Raw genomic sequence first — 17,056 nt, forward strand, 5'->3', positions numbered from 1 at the left:
TAAAATCTGCAGACCTTGTTTTGTTATGTTTCCCAGTGCAAGATAATTATATCTGATGTCTAGAAAAGCAAAATAAGAAGCTTTATAGTTGTGCCTGAGGTAAAAAGACTCGACATTAATAACCTAAATAATTGCTCAATCTTTAATATGTTCAATACAAAGAGAAAGAGATTGAGAGAGAGGGTGGATGAAGATGGATGTAAGATTCAGATTTAGACATACTATATTATAGGTTTGTACTGTATGTATGTTAATATATACTAATACAAAAGGTATATTGATAGGGAAGCCCAAATGGTGGATGTCTTCTGAAATACTAATAGTCTTCTAGCAGACCAACAAGCTGCTGCACACTTTTACCACTGAAACTCTTACTGAACTGTTAAACGGGGCAGACAAGTGTGGTGTCATTTTGTGATGATGTTGGTGCTTGGCTATAAAATTACCACCCCAGCAGTAATGTTGAACGACCAGCAAAGACCACATGTATAAAATATTACTCCTCATTAGGCTATGTTACGCTGAGTTTTTTGTATAAACATTGAAAAAATTCCACTATAAAATAATACTCAACATCTAGCCAACAACATGTAACAAAACGGATAATTACATTTTTAAAAGGTTAACATAAATTAATAAAGACCTATAATTATGTTATATTAAAACATACCAGAGAGAAAAATAGAAGCCTCTACATGTTAGAACCAGTTTAAATTCCTTATTTAATGGCACTAACCCACATTTTGAACCATCCACAAGTTAATAGCTTTTTTTGTTTGCTTCAGGTTTTATTTATTTATTTATATTTTTTTTTTTAACACAGATATTTTTTTTTGTTATTATAGTCCTAGGACCTTCAGGAATCCAGTTCCATACTTTTAAAAATCATTCAATATGATGTGCTTAAGAGATTGGATAAAGGAGAAGAAAGGAGAGTTTGTGACATGCAATGCCAGTTTGGGGATCAGAAAGGTTTGAGCTCAAACTGCATATGCCCGTAAACATTCCAAAAGTTGTTATTTAAAAGAATGTGGAAATGCTTAAAACATTACACCTGCAAATTAGAAAGGAATACTTCTGCTTTGAGTTCTTCCTACCCACCTAAAGCACTCACAAAAATATGCTCTTATAATGCACTTGTGGTCAACTTTACTGTACTGGCTAAGCATAATATATATATATATATATATATATATATATATATATATATATATATATATATATATATATATATATATAATAGATGGGCTTCAGTGAGTTACAGGAAAATAATTTCATCTAGGGTTTCTGTGACATGTTTGAATTGAAAGCGATTGTCTCAAGGAGTCGAGGGGTCAAAGTTCAAGTACATTTTCCTCTAGAGGAATTCTCACTTTTTTCTCACATCACTACTGTGGTATTATGCCTTTTTTTAAGAATGGCTTGGGAGGCAAATATAGCCTTCATCTATCTATCTATATATATATATATATATATATATATATATATATATATATATATATATATATATATATATATATATATATCGTGACAGAGCATAGGAGCTGCACATGGGTGCATGGGTGTGTGGGTGTGCATGTGTGTGTAAGTTTTGTGGCTGGCAGCCATCTTGGTCAAGGAGTCTGGAACCAAGATGGCCACCCTTTGCACAGTCACATGGCATTGTTTAATTGTTTGATCGGAGAAGTGTGGAATGTGGCCTGCTGGTGATTAATTGTCAATCAACCCTTGGCCACATGGTATAAAAGGACAAAGGAGTGTTTGCTGTGAGAGGGTGTGTAGGAGATTGGAGAAAGATTGGAGAAAGAAACAGAATGGTTAATACTGCACCGTAATAGGCGTAGCTTGAGTGCCGTTTTGTTTGTTTTGAGGAGTCTAGTTTGTGTTGGCAGTGTTTTGTTAAACCTTTATTTTGTTCCTGTGTTTGTCTTTGATTTGTTATTATTAAAAGTATGCAGAAAAGCACTTAAAGTACAGCTTCTGTGTCTGGAACCCAGTGGCAAAGCGGTTTGCAGTGCGCAGGTGTAGAGGTGATGCAGTGCTCAGTAATAACAAACACAACACAGTTCACGGTGAAAAACAGCTCTTTATTTGTGCTGTGTTGCTTGTTTGGCAACCTTAAATAATAATAATACCTGTCTCTACACAACGATGTGTATAGCGCAGGAAAATGACGAGGTTCAGTCCTGAAATAATAGTACTAATAATGACACACACTTCATACACACACGATCACAAGCCCAATAGTGAGGCTCCTAGTGCAAGTGGTGATTTAATACAATACAGTAGTGCAGTGTAGTCTGGGTTTGATGCTGGCCTAGCACGGCAGCTCCTGGATATTTAGCCGTCTAGAATATTATTATTATTATTATTATTATTATTATTATTATTATTTATTTCTTAGCAGACGCCCTTATCCAGGGCCAATAACAACAGTTAAACAGGCAGATAAGACAACACTAAACACTCATGGTACGTTTTTGTTTGTACGTCCTTTACAGGTCTTTTCATAACCATAGGAAAGGAACAGATTGCTCAGCCACATCCCCTGATATACCTTCAGTCAAGCCCCCTTTGGTAGCGAGTGCAATCACGTCTCTTCCAATCCATGACTGACACATCGCCTACTGCAGTAAGGCGCTGACTTCTAGTATTGTGGCTTCACCCCCTTTTTAGATGGCCGACTTCCAACTGACCCTGGAATTAACTGTCAAACCATCCATTCCAGGGGACACTGTTCCTGTTATACAGCGCCCTAACAGGCCAGGAGGGAGATTGTTGCCTCGGATTCATTCACTCTCTGTCACAGACCCATATGTGACCTAGCATACCAGGCAAGGCTGGTCTGCACAATTAAAATATGCACTCATTGGTAAATACAGACAGTATGGTTGGTGTTGAAAAGATTGGGTTAGTCTGTGCTTCAGGCAGACTTTAGTTTAATCACTTTCCTCACAAGTAAATAGAAGAAACCTGATCATTAAGTGTAAAATAAAATGCTTTAGAGTAGACCATTATTCTTACAATATTTAATACCATAGAAAACATATTGTGAGACAAACATTTTTAGCTGCCAGACTGCATACTGTGCCCATCATGAGTGGCACCAGGTAAAATTAATGTAACCTATATGTTATTATTATTTGTTTATTTAGCAGACACCTTTATCCAAGGCGACTTACAGAGACTAGGGTATGTGAACTATGCATCAGCTGCAGAGTCACTTACAATTACGTCTCACCCAAAAGACGGAGCACAAGGAGGTTAAGTGACTTGCTCAGGGTCACACAATGAGTCAGTGTCTGAGGTGGGATTTGAACCGGGGACCTCCTGGTTACAAGCCCTTTTCTTTAACCACTGGACCACACAGCCTCCTTTATATGCCTATGTCAGAGTGTGTGCTGCATACCTGTCATATTTTGTAAACAATTAATTTACTGTACATTTATTATAGAATACAGCCACAAAATAAGCAATACTGATGCAGCAAGTATTAACCGTTTTTTTTTTTTGTTTTTGTGGCGGAGTGTCCCGCCCCTATTTATTATTATTTGTATTTTTGTTTGCGGCGCGGGTAAAAGCGCCGCGTCTTTTATTATTATTTAAAAACCCCGTGAGGATGCATGGCTGATCAGCTGCTGATTATTTAAATAGCTGACAGTCATGCATCCTTACCAAACGCGTGCAGACTCTGGCCGGGGGATAATAAGATAATTACCAACTAGTTAATCCCTCGGCCAGAGTATATAAACCTGCAGCTCTCTGCATTTGAGGTTGGGGGTGTTGGAGTAGAGAGTACGGGGAGCGGAGAGAGGAGAGAAGGAATAACATTTAAAAAACAATTGCTAATACGTGCTGGATTATCCAGCAAGGCACTTAAATACGCTGAGTGCTTTTGCACTCGGTTTCACCCGCCCATCCACTGTTTTGGAGTCAGTTACTTCCTGGTCCGTGACGTCATCCACCACACCACTGCGAGCCAGACTGTCACATATGGTGTCCTGCGTGGGATAAAACAAACGCCTCCAATAGCCGGACCAGGAAAGAAAAGCTCGTTTTTTTTGTTCGTTTTTTTTTCAAAGTGTTTTTTGTGTGTTTTTTGGGGGAAAAAAAAAAAAAAAAAAGAAAATATGGGAAGAAGCGGACGGAGGAAGCAGCAGCTACAGCAGCGTGGGGCCGGTCGCAGGTCCCACTGTAGCTCAACCATGCTGGACGTCTGCCCCACCTGCTTGAAAGGTGAGGAGTGGTGCTTCGCTGTTGGGGAGGTGGGTCACATAGCACCCGACCAACCCCCTCCATGGCAGGAGAAAGAGGAGCCAGAGCATCCAGTGAGGGAGGACCTGCATCCTCCAAAGAGGACGAATGCACTCTCCTCTGAGGGAGTCTGGGACTGGCTGGTGGAGCCGGGGAGGGATTATGAGGAAGCCCTCCCTGCAGTGATCAACCTCCTGTGGGCAAGAGATGGGGAGCGCTGGGAGGCCTGGGAACAGCAACACCACCCAGCATCCCTCCCAGACATCGCAGCCATGGTGCTCAACTACCTGGCTGCGGATATGGGAGAGACCCTGCTGCTGCCGTCTCCAGCGCCAGAGGGAGAGGAGCCATCGCTGCCGTCTCCAGCGCCAGAGGGAGAGGAGCCATGGCTGCCGTCTCCAGCATTAGAGGGAGAGGAGCCATCGCTACCGTCTCCAGCATCAGAGGGAGAGGAGCCATCGCTACCGTCTCCACCAGCACGGCACTTACTTGTTTGTTTATTTATTCGTTTGGCCCTCGTGCCCTTTTGTTTGTATTTTGTTTAAATATGTTGTTTGTTTATTATTAAATACGCTGAGTGCTTTTGCACTCGGTTTCACCCGCCCATCCACTGTTTTGGAGTCAGTTACTTCCTGGTCCGTGACGTCATCCACCACACCACTGCGAGCCAGACTGTCACAGTTTTGTATTAAGCTGCTTGAAACTAAGTCAAGTTGATTGCTAAGTTACAAATTACTGGAGAGGATCCAAACCCTGCTGATCAGTGCTGAACTATATCAGGTTTCTAGAGAACAAAAGCATTGCAGACATTGTTTTTTATAAGTAGATGAAAGATGACAGCAGTAGACAGTAAATCGTAGCAAAGGGCTTGAATACAGTTAATAAACCACAAACGTAGAAAAAGCTTATTTAACATGGCATATTTTTGTAAGGGTACAGATTCCCCACAGAAGATAATAATAACCAAAATAATATTAATAGTATAATTATTCTTTGTAAATTTCTATTCTTAGTGTCCGCAGCCCGACCACACATTTTCTTATGTATTCATTATCTGATAAGGACTTGATATTTTTTTTAGCATACAGACATTGGTGGGCAGGCGGGCGGGTGAGACTGAGCATGCATGCTTTGAATCTTAATTCCCCATCTCAAAAGTTGTCCTGTAAAGCATAAGTCTTCACATATTAGAAGGATGAAAATGAATACAGGTACCCCCTCTGGAGTAAATGATCATATAAGCACAACAGTTAGCTATTCAACATTAAGAAATAGTCATGTTTAACTTTAAGAAATAGTCATGTTTAGACCCCTACCAAAATGCAAGGTTTGAGTATGGACAAAATCTATCTGCTTATTCCTGTAATTTGGTAATAATCTCTTATAAAATATCAAGAATAGAGTGAGCAATATGATTTTGAACCATATTTGAACACCCTGTCCAGTCTTATTGCGTTCATAATGTCCTCTGAGAAAAAGCATAAATGTAATGTCATGCAGCATATTTTAGGTTGAAAATAAAAACAACAGTCATTAAGTGGGTTTTTTGCCAAGCAACTTTGTGAGTAAAAGTGAGTAAATAAAAATAATTCTCCTGAGAGATGAGGGGATGTATTTATTTTTTCATGTCTGGCTGAATTTGAATGACTTAAATGCTGAAATAATTCTTGCTCCATTGGTAAAACAAACAATAAACAATAACTATCCAATAATCTTTCAGTACTGTAAACTATTACAGTGCCTTGCGAAAGTATTCGGCCCCCTTGAACTTTGCGACCTTTTGCCACATTTCAGGCTTCAAACATAAAGATATGAAACTGTAATTTTTTGTGAAGAATCAACAACAAGTGGGGCACAATCATGAAGTGGAACGAAATTTATTGGATATTTCAAACTTTTTTAACAAATAAAAAACTGAAAAATTGGGCGTGCAAAATTATTCAGCCCCTTTACTTTCAGTGCAGCAAACTCTCTCCAGAAGTTCAGTGAGGATCTCTGAATGATCCAATGTTGACCTAAATGACTAATGATGATAAATAGAATACACCTGTGTGTAATCAAGTCTCCGTATAAATGCACCTGCACTGTGATAGTCTCAGAGGTCCGTTTAAAGCGCAGAGAGCATCATGAAGAACAAGGAACACACCAGGCAGGTCTGAGATACTGTTGTGGAGAAGTTTAAAGCCGGATTTGGATACAAAAAGATTTCCCAAGCTTTAAACATCCCAAGGAGCACTGTGCAAGCGATAATATTGAAATGGAAGGAGTATCAGACCACTGCAAATCTACCAAGACCTGGCCGTCCCTCTAAACTTTCAGCTCATACAAGGAGAAGACTGATCAGAGATGCAGCCAAGAGGCCCATGATCACTCTGGATGAACTGCAGAGATCTACAGCTGAGGTGGGAGACTCTGTCCATAGGACAACAATCAGTCGTATACTGCACAAATCTGGCCTTTATGGAAGAGTGGCAAGAAGAAAGCCATTTCTTAAAGATATCCATAAAAAGTGTCGTTTACAGTTTGCCACAAGCCACCTGGGAGACACACCAAACATGTGGAAGAAGGTGCTCTGGTCAGATGAAACCAAAATCGAACTTTTTGGCAACAATGCAAAACGTTATGTTTGGCGTAAAAGCAACACAGCTCATCACCCTGAACACACCATCCCCACTGTCAAACATAGTGGTGGCAGCATCATGGTTTGGGCCTGCTTTTCTTCAGCAGGGACAGGGAAGATGGTTAAAATTGATGGGAAGATGGATGGAGCCAAATACAGGACCATTCTGGAAGAAAACCTGATGGAGTCTGCAAAAGACCTGAGACTGGGACGGAGATTTGTCTTCCAACAAGACATTGATCCAAAACATAAAGCAAAATCTACAATGGAATGGTTCACAAATAAACATATCCAGGTGTTAGAATGGCCAAGTCAAAGTCCAGACCTGAATCCAATCGAGAATCTGTGGAAAGAACTGAAAACTGCTGTTCACAAATGCTCTCCATCCAACCTCACTGAGCTCGAGCTGTTTTGCAAGGAGGAATGGGCAAAAATTTCAGTCTCTCGATGTGCAAAACTGATAGAGACATACCCCAAGCGACTTACAGCTGTAATCGCAGCAAAAGGTGGCGCTACAAAGTATTAACTTAAGGGGGCTGAATAATTTTGCACGCCCAATTTTTTAGTTTTTTATTTGTTAAAAAAGTTTGAAATATCCAATAAATTTCGTTCCACTTCATGATTGTGTCCCACTTGTTGTTGATTCTTCACAAAAAATTACAGTTTCATATCTTTATGTTTGAAGCCTGAAATGTGGCAAAAGGTCGCAAAGTTCAAGGGGGCCAAATACTTTCGCAAGGCACTGTATAAGCCTTTGATAACTTTTAAATATGTTAATATGTTTTGTATTTTAATGTGATACTCGCTATTATAGGGTGAAATAGGATAATACCAAACACAATGATGTAGTATCATCAGGTGTGTTACTTGAGTAAAAGTACTGTTACTTGGAAAAAAATTACATAAAAGTCAAAGTATCCTTCTAGAAAACTACTTGAGTAAAAGTACAAAAGTATCATCTCTTAAGTATCAGAAGTAAAAAGTAGCCGCCCTTAAATTCCACCCATGGAAATCTGCTGTTACCCAGAGTTACACACCAAGTATATTAATCAGGGGGCACTACTATTTTACACACACCTACACTAATATACACTTAAATCTCAAATCAGGAATTTAAATTTTAGTCACAACCATTATCCATAAATAAAACACAATTCGTGACTCTTATAAACTACTAAATGCATCCTCCACAGCTAAACAAGAGGGACCACAATAAACACAGATGAGACAAATTACTTAAATGTCTTTATTGATTGTTTTCACACTCAGAAGCATGCAATACTTTTGGTATTTTGCCAATTGCCAAGTTCAAGGTAAATTAATGTTTAAAAGTTTTTGAAAACAGAAAATAAACAAATAAATAGTTTTCTAATAGCGATGGAGCCCTCTCGATGAAGGTTCTACTGTGTGGTAGATGACCTTGACTTTCGTTAGAGCCCTTGCCTTCAGCTCGGGACGCATCACTCCAATCATGGTCATATATCACATGGTAGAGCCCTTAAAGAGTCTATGACATGGAATTTGACTTTTACCAAAAACATAAAAAATAATATTAACAGGTCTCACTTGAACATATAATCACATAAATTTTACCAAATTATGTTTACTTGCACTACAATTAATCAAATAATACCCAGAAATACACAGAGGGCAATCTCCATTTCCTGGTTTAGGGCCAGGAGACTGTGACGTCACAGAGGGAGATACCCGCAGGCTCCTTGCATCTGCCAGTATGGCTGACAGCGACAGTGAAAGTGAGAGTGGCCTAATTTGATCAGTTTCAGACACCTCGTATGAATGTGAATCATGTAGTGATGGATCTGATGTAGAGAGAGAAAACAGGGATTGTCTCCCGTATCAATTTGAGCTGTATGCCTCCGAATCAGAAGGGTCAAACTCAGAGAGAGACTCCGACAACACCAACGCAGACGCAGTGGGACAGCAGATGTCCGCGGAGAATCAGCGTCTTGGCAACACGGAACGGTTAATAAAAACCTTTATGTTTAACATAGATTGATACTTAAAATATTTCATATTACCCATAATTGTATAATTATGTCAGTCATTTAGTTAACAATATTGATACATGAATTATTGATACTAACAGAATAGCCGAACACTGTGGATTGCTAATGGCATGTATTTAACATATCTCTTTCTATATACATATGTGCAGTATAGTAAGGATGTGCACATTTTCAGTTCTTATGATTACACCCCTAATCATAATAGGGCAGCAGTGTGGAGTCATAGGGCAGCAGTGTGGAGTAGTGGTTAGGGCTTAATCCCAGGTGGGGACACTGCTGCTGTGCCCTTGAGCAAGGTACTTTACCTAGATTGCTCCAGTAAAAAAACAACTGTATAAATGGGTAATTGTGTGTAAAAAATAACGTAATTGTATGTAAAAATAATGTGATATCTTGTAACAATTGTAAGTCGCCCTGGATAAGGGTGTCTGCTAAGAAATAAATAATAATAATAATCATAATGCAGAGATGCCAACGCGGCTATGATTTGGTCGTAGCAGCTACTATTTTGGAGGTTCTGCTACGGTGCTACATTGAAGGGTTATGTATAATAACAGTCTTCAGGGAACCAGGGAGAGAGGCAGATAGATAAGTTCCTGCTTTTTGTAATTGTAACTACTACATTTGGTGACATTGTAAGGTGGTGTTTGAATTGGCTGAGTTTGTGTGTGATTAGTACCAGGTGAGTGGCTAAATTGATTAGCAGTTGATTTTGCTATTTGATTGGTTTCCACACAGTTTAGTTGGTTCTTTTGCCAAGCAGGGGTAACAACATTTATTCAAGCAGCTTATTTTAGCGCCAGCACGAAGCGCCAGCCAACAGAAGCGCCTCAACAAAAGAGCCGGGAGTCTAGCTGTGGGAGTCCAGCGAGGGGAGGCCTGCGCTGAGACGCTGTTCGACTAGATCCGAACCTACCAGCGCTCTGGAAGAAGCCATCTACTAGTCAGGTCTGTATCCTCCACCCCACTGCTCCTACTGTGCCTTTTGTCTTGCTTGTCCTGCTATGACTGTCTCTCACATCCCTGTTCTGTCCTCCCGTCCTCGTCCTCTGCCCTCCCTCCGCTACTGCTCCTCCAACCCCTCTAACCTCATTTCTCTGCCTCTCCCCCCCTCCCGCACACTCTCTGGTGCACTCTGGAACTGTCACTCTTCTGCTAACAAAGCTGATTTCATCTCTGCCTTTGCCTCCCACCTCTCGCTCGATTTCCTTGCTCTCACTGAAACCTGGCTGTCCCCTGATAACACTGTTACTCCTGCTGCCCTGTCCTCTCTCTACGTCCTGTCCCATACCCCGCGTCTCACCGGACGGGGAGGTGGGACGGGTCTTCTCCTCTCTCCCTCCTTACTCTTTTCTGTCCCCTCTGATCTCACCTCCCTCTCTGTCACTACCTTTGAATTTCATGCAGTCCAACTAACCTCTCCCTGTCAACTCCTGCTCATTGTTTTGTACCGCCCCCCTGGGCCTCTCACTCACTTTCTGGATGAACTCGACTATCTACTCTCCTCCCTCCCCTCTCTGTCTACCCCGACTGTCCTGTTGGGTGACTTCAACATCCATCTCTCCAACCCCAGCCACTCTGCTGGATTCCTCCCTCTCCTTCACTCCTTCGACTTCTGTCTCTCTCCGTCCCCTCCTACCCACAAAGCTGGCCGTCAACTGGACCTCACCTTCTCCAGGGCCTGCTGCCCCTCCAACCTCTCTGTCACCCCCCTGGACCTCTCTGATCACTATTTCATCTCTTTTTCTCTGTCTCTCCCCCCTCTCCCTGCTCCTCCTACCCCCACTGTCACCTCTCGCCGTAACCTCCGCTCTCTCTCCCCCTCTGTCCTTGCCTCCACTGCTCTCTCTCACCTCCCTCCTATCGACTCCTTTTCACAACTCTCCGTAGACTCTGCTACCTCCACCCTCTTCTCCTCACTCACCTCCTCCCTCGACTCCCTCTGTCCCCTCACCTCCCGACCCGCTCGCCCCTCCCCTCCCCATCCCTGGCTCTCCTCTGTGCTCCGCTCGGCAAGAATCACACTGCGATCTGCTGAAAAGAAATGGAAGAGAACCAAACTCCCTGCTGCCCTAGACCTTTACCGCACTCTTCTCTCCTCCTTCTCCTCTACTCTCTCCTCTGCTAAATGTGCTTATTTCCAATCTGTAATCCAAGCCTCCACTAACAACCCACGTAAACTATTCTCTACCTTCTCCTCCCTCCTAAACCCTCCCCCCCCTCCTCCTCCCTCCTCTATCTCCCCTGACGACTTTGCCTCCTTCTTCTCTTCTAAAATCTCAGATATCCGCAAACTCTTTAACACCTCTCCCTCCCCCGCACCCCCTCCTGCTCCAACCCCTACACCCACTACATCCCCTACTAACTCGCCCTCCCTCTCCACCTTCTTGCCCCTCTCAGACTCTGACCTCTCCTCCCTGCTCCAGGGTCACAAACCCACCACGTGTGCCTTGGACCCCCTCCCCACTCACCTCTTTCAAGCTGCTGCTCCTGCTCTACTCCCCTTCATCTCCTCCCTCCTCAACACCTCTCTACTTTCTGGCATCTTCCCCTCTGCCTTCAAAAAAGCCTCTATCACTCCCCTCCTCAAAAAACCTACCCTCGACCCCACCTCCCTCCAGAGCTACCGTCCTGTCTCCCTCCTACCCTTCCTCTCCAAAACCCTCGAGCGGACTGTACACCGCCAGCTCTCTGCTTTCCTGTCCAACCACTCTCTGCTTGACCCTCTCCAATCTGGCTTCCGCTCTGCTCACTCCACTGAAACCGCCCTTCTCTCTGTCACCAACTCACTTAAGTGTGCCCGAGCTGCCTCTCTCTCCTCTGTCCTAATTCTCCTCGACCTCTCTGCTGCCTTTGACACTGTTGATCACTCTATTCTACTATCATCTCTTGCTGACCTGGGGATCTCTGGCACTGCTCTGGCCTGGTTCTCCTCCTACCTCTCCAACCGCACTTACCAGGTAACCTGGCGTGGAGCAACCTCCTCACCTCACCCTCTCTTGACTGGAGTCCCCCAAGGGTCAGTCTTGGGTCCTCTCCTGTTCTCTCTCTACACCCGCTCCCTGGGCCCCCTCATCGCATCCTATGGTTTCTCATACCATTTCTATGCTGATGATGCTCAGATTTTCCTCTCCTTCCCCACCTCTGACTCCACCATCTCCTCCCGTATCTCTACCTGTCTGTCTGCTATTTCCTCCTGGATGCACTCGCATCACCTCAAACTCAACCTCTCTAAATCTGACCTCCTTTTCTTTCCCTCCTCCTCCCCCTCCTCTGATCTCTCTATCTCTGTTCCTCTGGAATCTACCACACTCTCTCCCTCTTCCTCAGCTAAAAACCTTGGAGTCACCCTGGACCCCTGCCTCTCTTATTCCCAGCACATCTCCACTCTGGCACGCACTTGCAGATTCTTCCTGAGCAACATCCGAAGAATCCGACCCTTCCTCACCAACTATGCTACCCAGCTCCTGGTCCAGGCCCTGGTACTCTCCGGCCTAGACTACTGCAACTCCCTCCTGGCTGGCCTCCCTGCGTCCGCCACCCGTCCGCTCCAGCTCATCCAGAACTCTGCTGCTCGCCTGGTGTTCTCTCTACCTCGCTTCGCCCACGCTACTCCACTACTCCGCTCGCTCCACTGGCTCCCGATCACCGCTCGCATCCAGTTCAAGACTCTTGTACTAGCCTACAGATGCCTTGATCAGACTGCACCCAGCTACCTCCAGACCCTCATCTCTCCCTACACCCCCACTCGACCTCTCCGCTCCGCCTGCACTAGAAGACTGGCTCTACCTCCGCTACGCTCCCCTGCCTCCCGAGCCCGCTCCTTCTCCACCCTTGCTCCGCAGTGGTGGAACGACCTTCCTACAGATGTCAGGACTGCCCAGTCCCTGACCACATTCCGGCGCCTCCTTAAGACTCACCTCTTCAAACAGCACCTGTAGAACTCCTCTGTTGTATCCTGGGACACTATCACCCTTCATTTAAATATGCTTTATTTTGCTCTTATCTGCCCCCTATTTTACTGCATTTAATCCTGTACCTCAGAATATTGTAATCTCCCAAGTGTTTAATCTGTAGTATTTTGTACTTAATCATATCCTGATGTAACTATCACTACTTAATCATATCCTGATATAACTTTCACTATTATCTGCTGTATTATTGAATTGTGGTTTGTCACACTTGAGAATTATTGTATTTCTTGTTCTTATTGTATGACTTATATTGTAACACTTGAATGTATTTGTATTTGCTTGCGATTGTAAGTCGCCCTGGATAAGGGCGTCTGCTAAGAAATAAATAATAATAATAATAATACTACGGTTTTTAATAAATAAATAAATGATACTCCCTGAACGTTTATGAAATATTATTTGGATACCTGAATGAATACATTTTTGTATCAACTAAAAATAAAAATCACTTTCTGATACTGCATCAGTGCCGCCACAGACACAGCAGTTTGCTTCTGTGTAAAGATGCCTTGAATCTCAGGACAGTCCCCAAAGATGTAACTCTACTGCTGTTTTCACTAACATGTGAAACTCTAAACAGTTGTTTTCATATTACTGAATTTATATATTACATCATTATATTGTACATTGTGCTTTTAAAGACCCTCTGCTTGCACTGTATTTATTTCTGAAAAAAACTAAAAACAAATTGCTAGTAGTAGAGTTAATGCAAAACTTACCCAATATGTCTCCCGTTTCTCAAACGCCTTCGATGTTCTTGGTCGTTTCGTTTGGGGACCCACAGTAGCTTTTTTATTAAAAATAGTTGGAACCGTGGTAGGTTTTAAAAAGTACAATATTTTCTAAACAAACATACTTGAGTAAAAGTAAAAGTATCCCAAAAATAAAGTACTTAAGTAAAGTACTTTAAGTAAAGTAAAACTATTATTATTATTATTTGTTTATTTAGCAGGCGCCTTTATCCAAGGCGACTTACAGAGACTAGGGTGTGTGAACTATGCATCAGCTGCTGAGTCACAATTACGTCTCACCCAAAAGACGGAGCACAAGGAGGTTAAGTGACTTGCTCAGGGTCACACAATGAGTGAGTGGTTGAGGGAGGATTTGAACCGGGGACCTCCTGGTTACAAGCCCTTTTCTTTAACCACTGGACCACACAGCCTCCTTATGTGTAACATAGATTGATACTTAAAAAACAAATACTTAAGTAGTGTAGCGAACTATTTCTACTTTTACTTTCCACCCTTGAGTATCATGAATTTGCATGGGCACCAGCGCCATTAAAGAGTAGAATCTTTGACTGAGCTGGAAGTAAAAAGCTGAATGGTACTGTACATGCATGTTTCAAGTCTCTTAAAGAAGGTGAACAGAAATGAAGTTTGGTTCATTATTATTTTTTAAAAATGCAGCTTTTTTTTTTCAAACAACCAAAGATGAATAACAATGTAAAGTGCTGTTATCCATCAGATTGTAGTGTAATTGTATTTTCTTAACTATTTAAAATGATACTGTACAATAAAAGTTTGCCACGGTAAGTTTGCACAGTAATTTTGCATTTTTGTTTTTCCATGGTTATATAATGCATTTACCATGGCTTACCATGGTTTGCCATGTTTAAATGTTGCTTTACCACATCTTCCTTTGTTTTACAATGCTTTCACTATGCGTTATTTTACTTTGCTATGTTTTGTCTTTCTAAAGACAGGCCCTTTGGAAGTTTAGGTCTGTGTGAGTTTCCATAAATCAGGGCTGTGCTCAGGTTTAAGCCTTTACGGCGTCAGGTTTATCAAAGAATAGTATTGTGATAGAAGAGTCTGTCTGTTGTAGGAGCAGTCAATTCCACGAATAGATCCCAGACAAAAAAAAAATGAGTCAGCCTTTGGTAACTTCAACTAGTTGATTAAATTAATTTTATTATCAGGAACATTGGATTTCCACAAAAGGCATCTAAATAAACATAATAAAGACATATGCTTTTCTGATATAAAGAGACACAATGTTTGGATAGATCTCACATACCTCCTGTTTTTACAATCTTTACCACACAGTGTAAATAGATAATAAAAGTGTTTATGGAACATGGTTCTGGTTTATAAAAATGTAGTTTATTGTTATCTGCCTAAAAACACAAGAACTCACCATTGTTTATAGATGAATGTACTCGTTATCATTTAAATCCCTTACACTCCTTTGTATTTTTTCCAAAATTCTTGCATGATTGCCACAAAGTGATATTGCCGATGTTGTGTAGATTATTGTTATCCCCTTTTAAGCCGTTTTCAAACATCACAGTATTTTATTTTATTCATGGCTCCCGGGCAGTCTCGCAGTAAGTTCTCTACCCGATGACAGCAACATCACCTCCCTTTCCAGTGTTTTTCTTGAAAGTAAGCTCTCTCTGAAATTAGCAGGAGCAGCTCTCCACTTATGAAGCCCTCTGCTTCAACAGTTCTCTCTGCTGTTACAATGTTGCCAGGCTCCGTCAGTCTAGTCAGGATCTCACCTTCCAGCTTCCCAACTGGCACCTGAGGCATCCCCATCTTCTAGGTAATCTTCCGAGTCTGTAACAAGTGTTCACTTGTTATGTATATTTTTGTACTATTTTGGTAATCATGTATTTATTTCCATAAATAATTAATGAATACTATTCGATGCACTTACCCCAGTATAATTCCCTCAGCTGCGTCTGACCTTATATCTCAGATTTGGATTTTACTTCATTGGGGGTATCTTGCTGCTTCTTTTCTAAAGGAAGTGTACTCCTCTCCATTTAACCTTGTTTTAGGCAAAGAACGGGTTGTCAGAGGGTTTACTATAAGCAAGCTTTTTTTTTTATCGTGGACTGTAGACAATCCTTGTGAGCTGTTAAATGTAATTAGACTAACTTGGGGTAATGGTGTCTAATATTCCTGTTGTTGAGAATAGTCTAAACAGTCTAACGGAGGCGTGTTCAGACCCACTACAGCCACATAATGTTTCATTTTCAGGGTGCAGGAAACACACTGTGAAGGATAACTCTTATTTTAGACTGCTCAATACAAGAAAAAATACACCTCAACGATTCAGGTGGGCACTGTGAATCAGATTTTTTTTTTCCCACTTGGCCAACAGCACTGACTTGTTACAGTGACAAGCACCTTTGTTGCTTGTAATTAAGTTATCTTTAAACATTTCATGATGATCCAACTGTAACAGGGTTAAGCTTTCTTTGCACTTTATTTTGTATTTATAATTTATAGATGTGTCATTTTTCTATTGCACTTTGATTATTTTCTATAGATATGTTTTTTTTTAAAGCACATGTGAATGTGATTAAGGAAATCGCGTTGCAATTGATTAATTAGTCCAATTGTTTGTAACTGAATACTTTATAAAGCTTCATTAAGAAGAACTAGAAGAGAGCTGGGAGGACGGTCAGGATAACGAGCAGTTCATGTGAGCATGGATGCCGGGCTGGGAAGTAGGACAGGCGGTAGGGTTTTTTGAGAAACTGCTACTTTGTGTGTGAAGTTTATGAACTGTAGCGTATACTGGCGGGGGTGTGTATCCGCATATAGCAATTGTAGCTCATGTGTTGCCGCTGCTGCTGCATTCTTAGCCCGGCACCGGCTCTGACTCTAGTGAGAGGGGTAGGAGGAGATGTAGAATGGCTCCTATGTGATAGTTTAGCCTGTAAAATGAAAATCCATTTACTTTCTTTGATAGCTGTGAGAATGGGATTATTTAGTTAATGGAATACGTGCCCGATGCTCAGTATCTGAACTCCATTGACGGTGAGATTGAGGACTCGCTAGGTTTTGTTTTGTTTAGTTGGAGCACCGAGTTACATTGATTTGAATGTATTTTGTTGACTGAATCCTCAACCACATCTCGTATTTACCAATGCAGTTAACTCTGGATTGTTTTACTCTGCCTTTCAGTGCTTTACAAACTGTGATGCTGACTTGTGAATGATGGTGTCTAATTTGTGTAGCTGATAACTAATATGCCCCATTTGATATATTCTATTTTTATAAATGCAAAAAGCATATTTTACCTTATAAATAAAAACATTGAACTCTCTGCTTTTCTTGTGGTTCATGCATTGCTCTTTCCCGATAAAAGAACCTGTGCTGTTAAATTAGGGCAAAATTGGCAAACATTACATTTTAATTGCTCTTTCTTTATAGAGCTGGCATAGT

The sequence above is a fragment of the Acipenser ruthenus genome, chromosome 2, assembly GCF_902713425.1.
Source record: "Acipenser ruthenus chromosome 2, fAciRut3.2 maternal haplotype, whole genome shotgun sequence".
NCBI lineage: Eukaryota > Metazoa > Chordata > Actinopteri > Acipenseriformes > Acipenseridae > Acipenser > Acipenser ruthenus.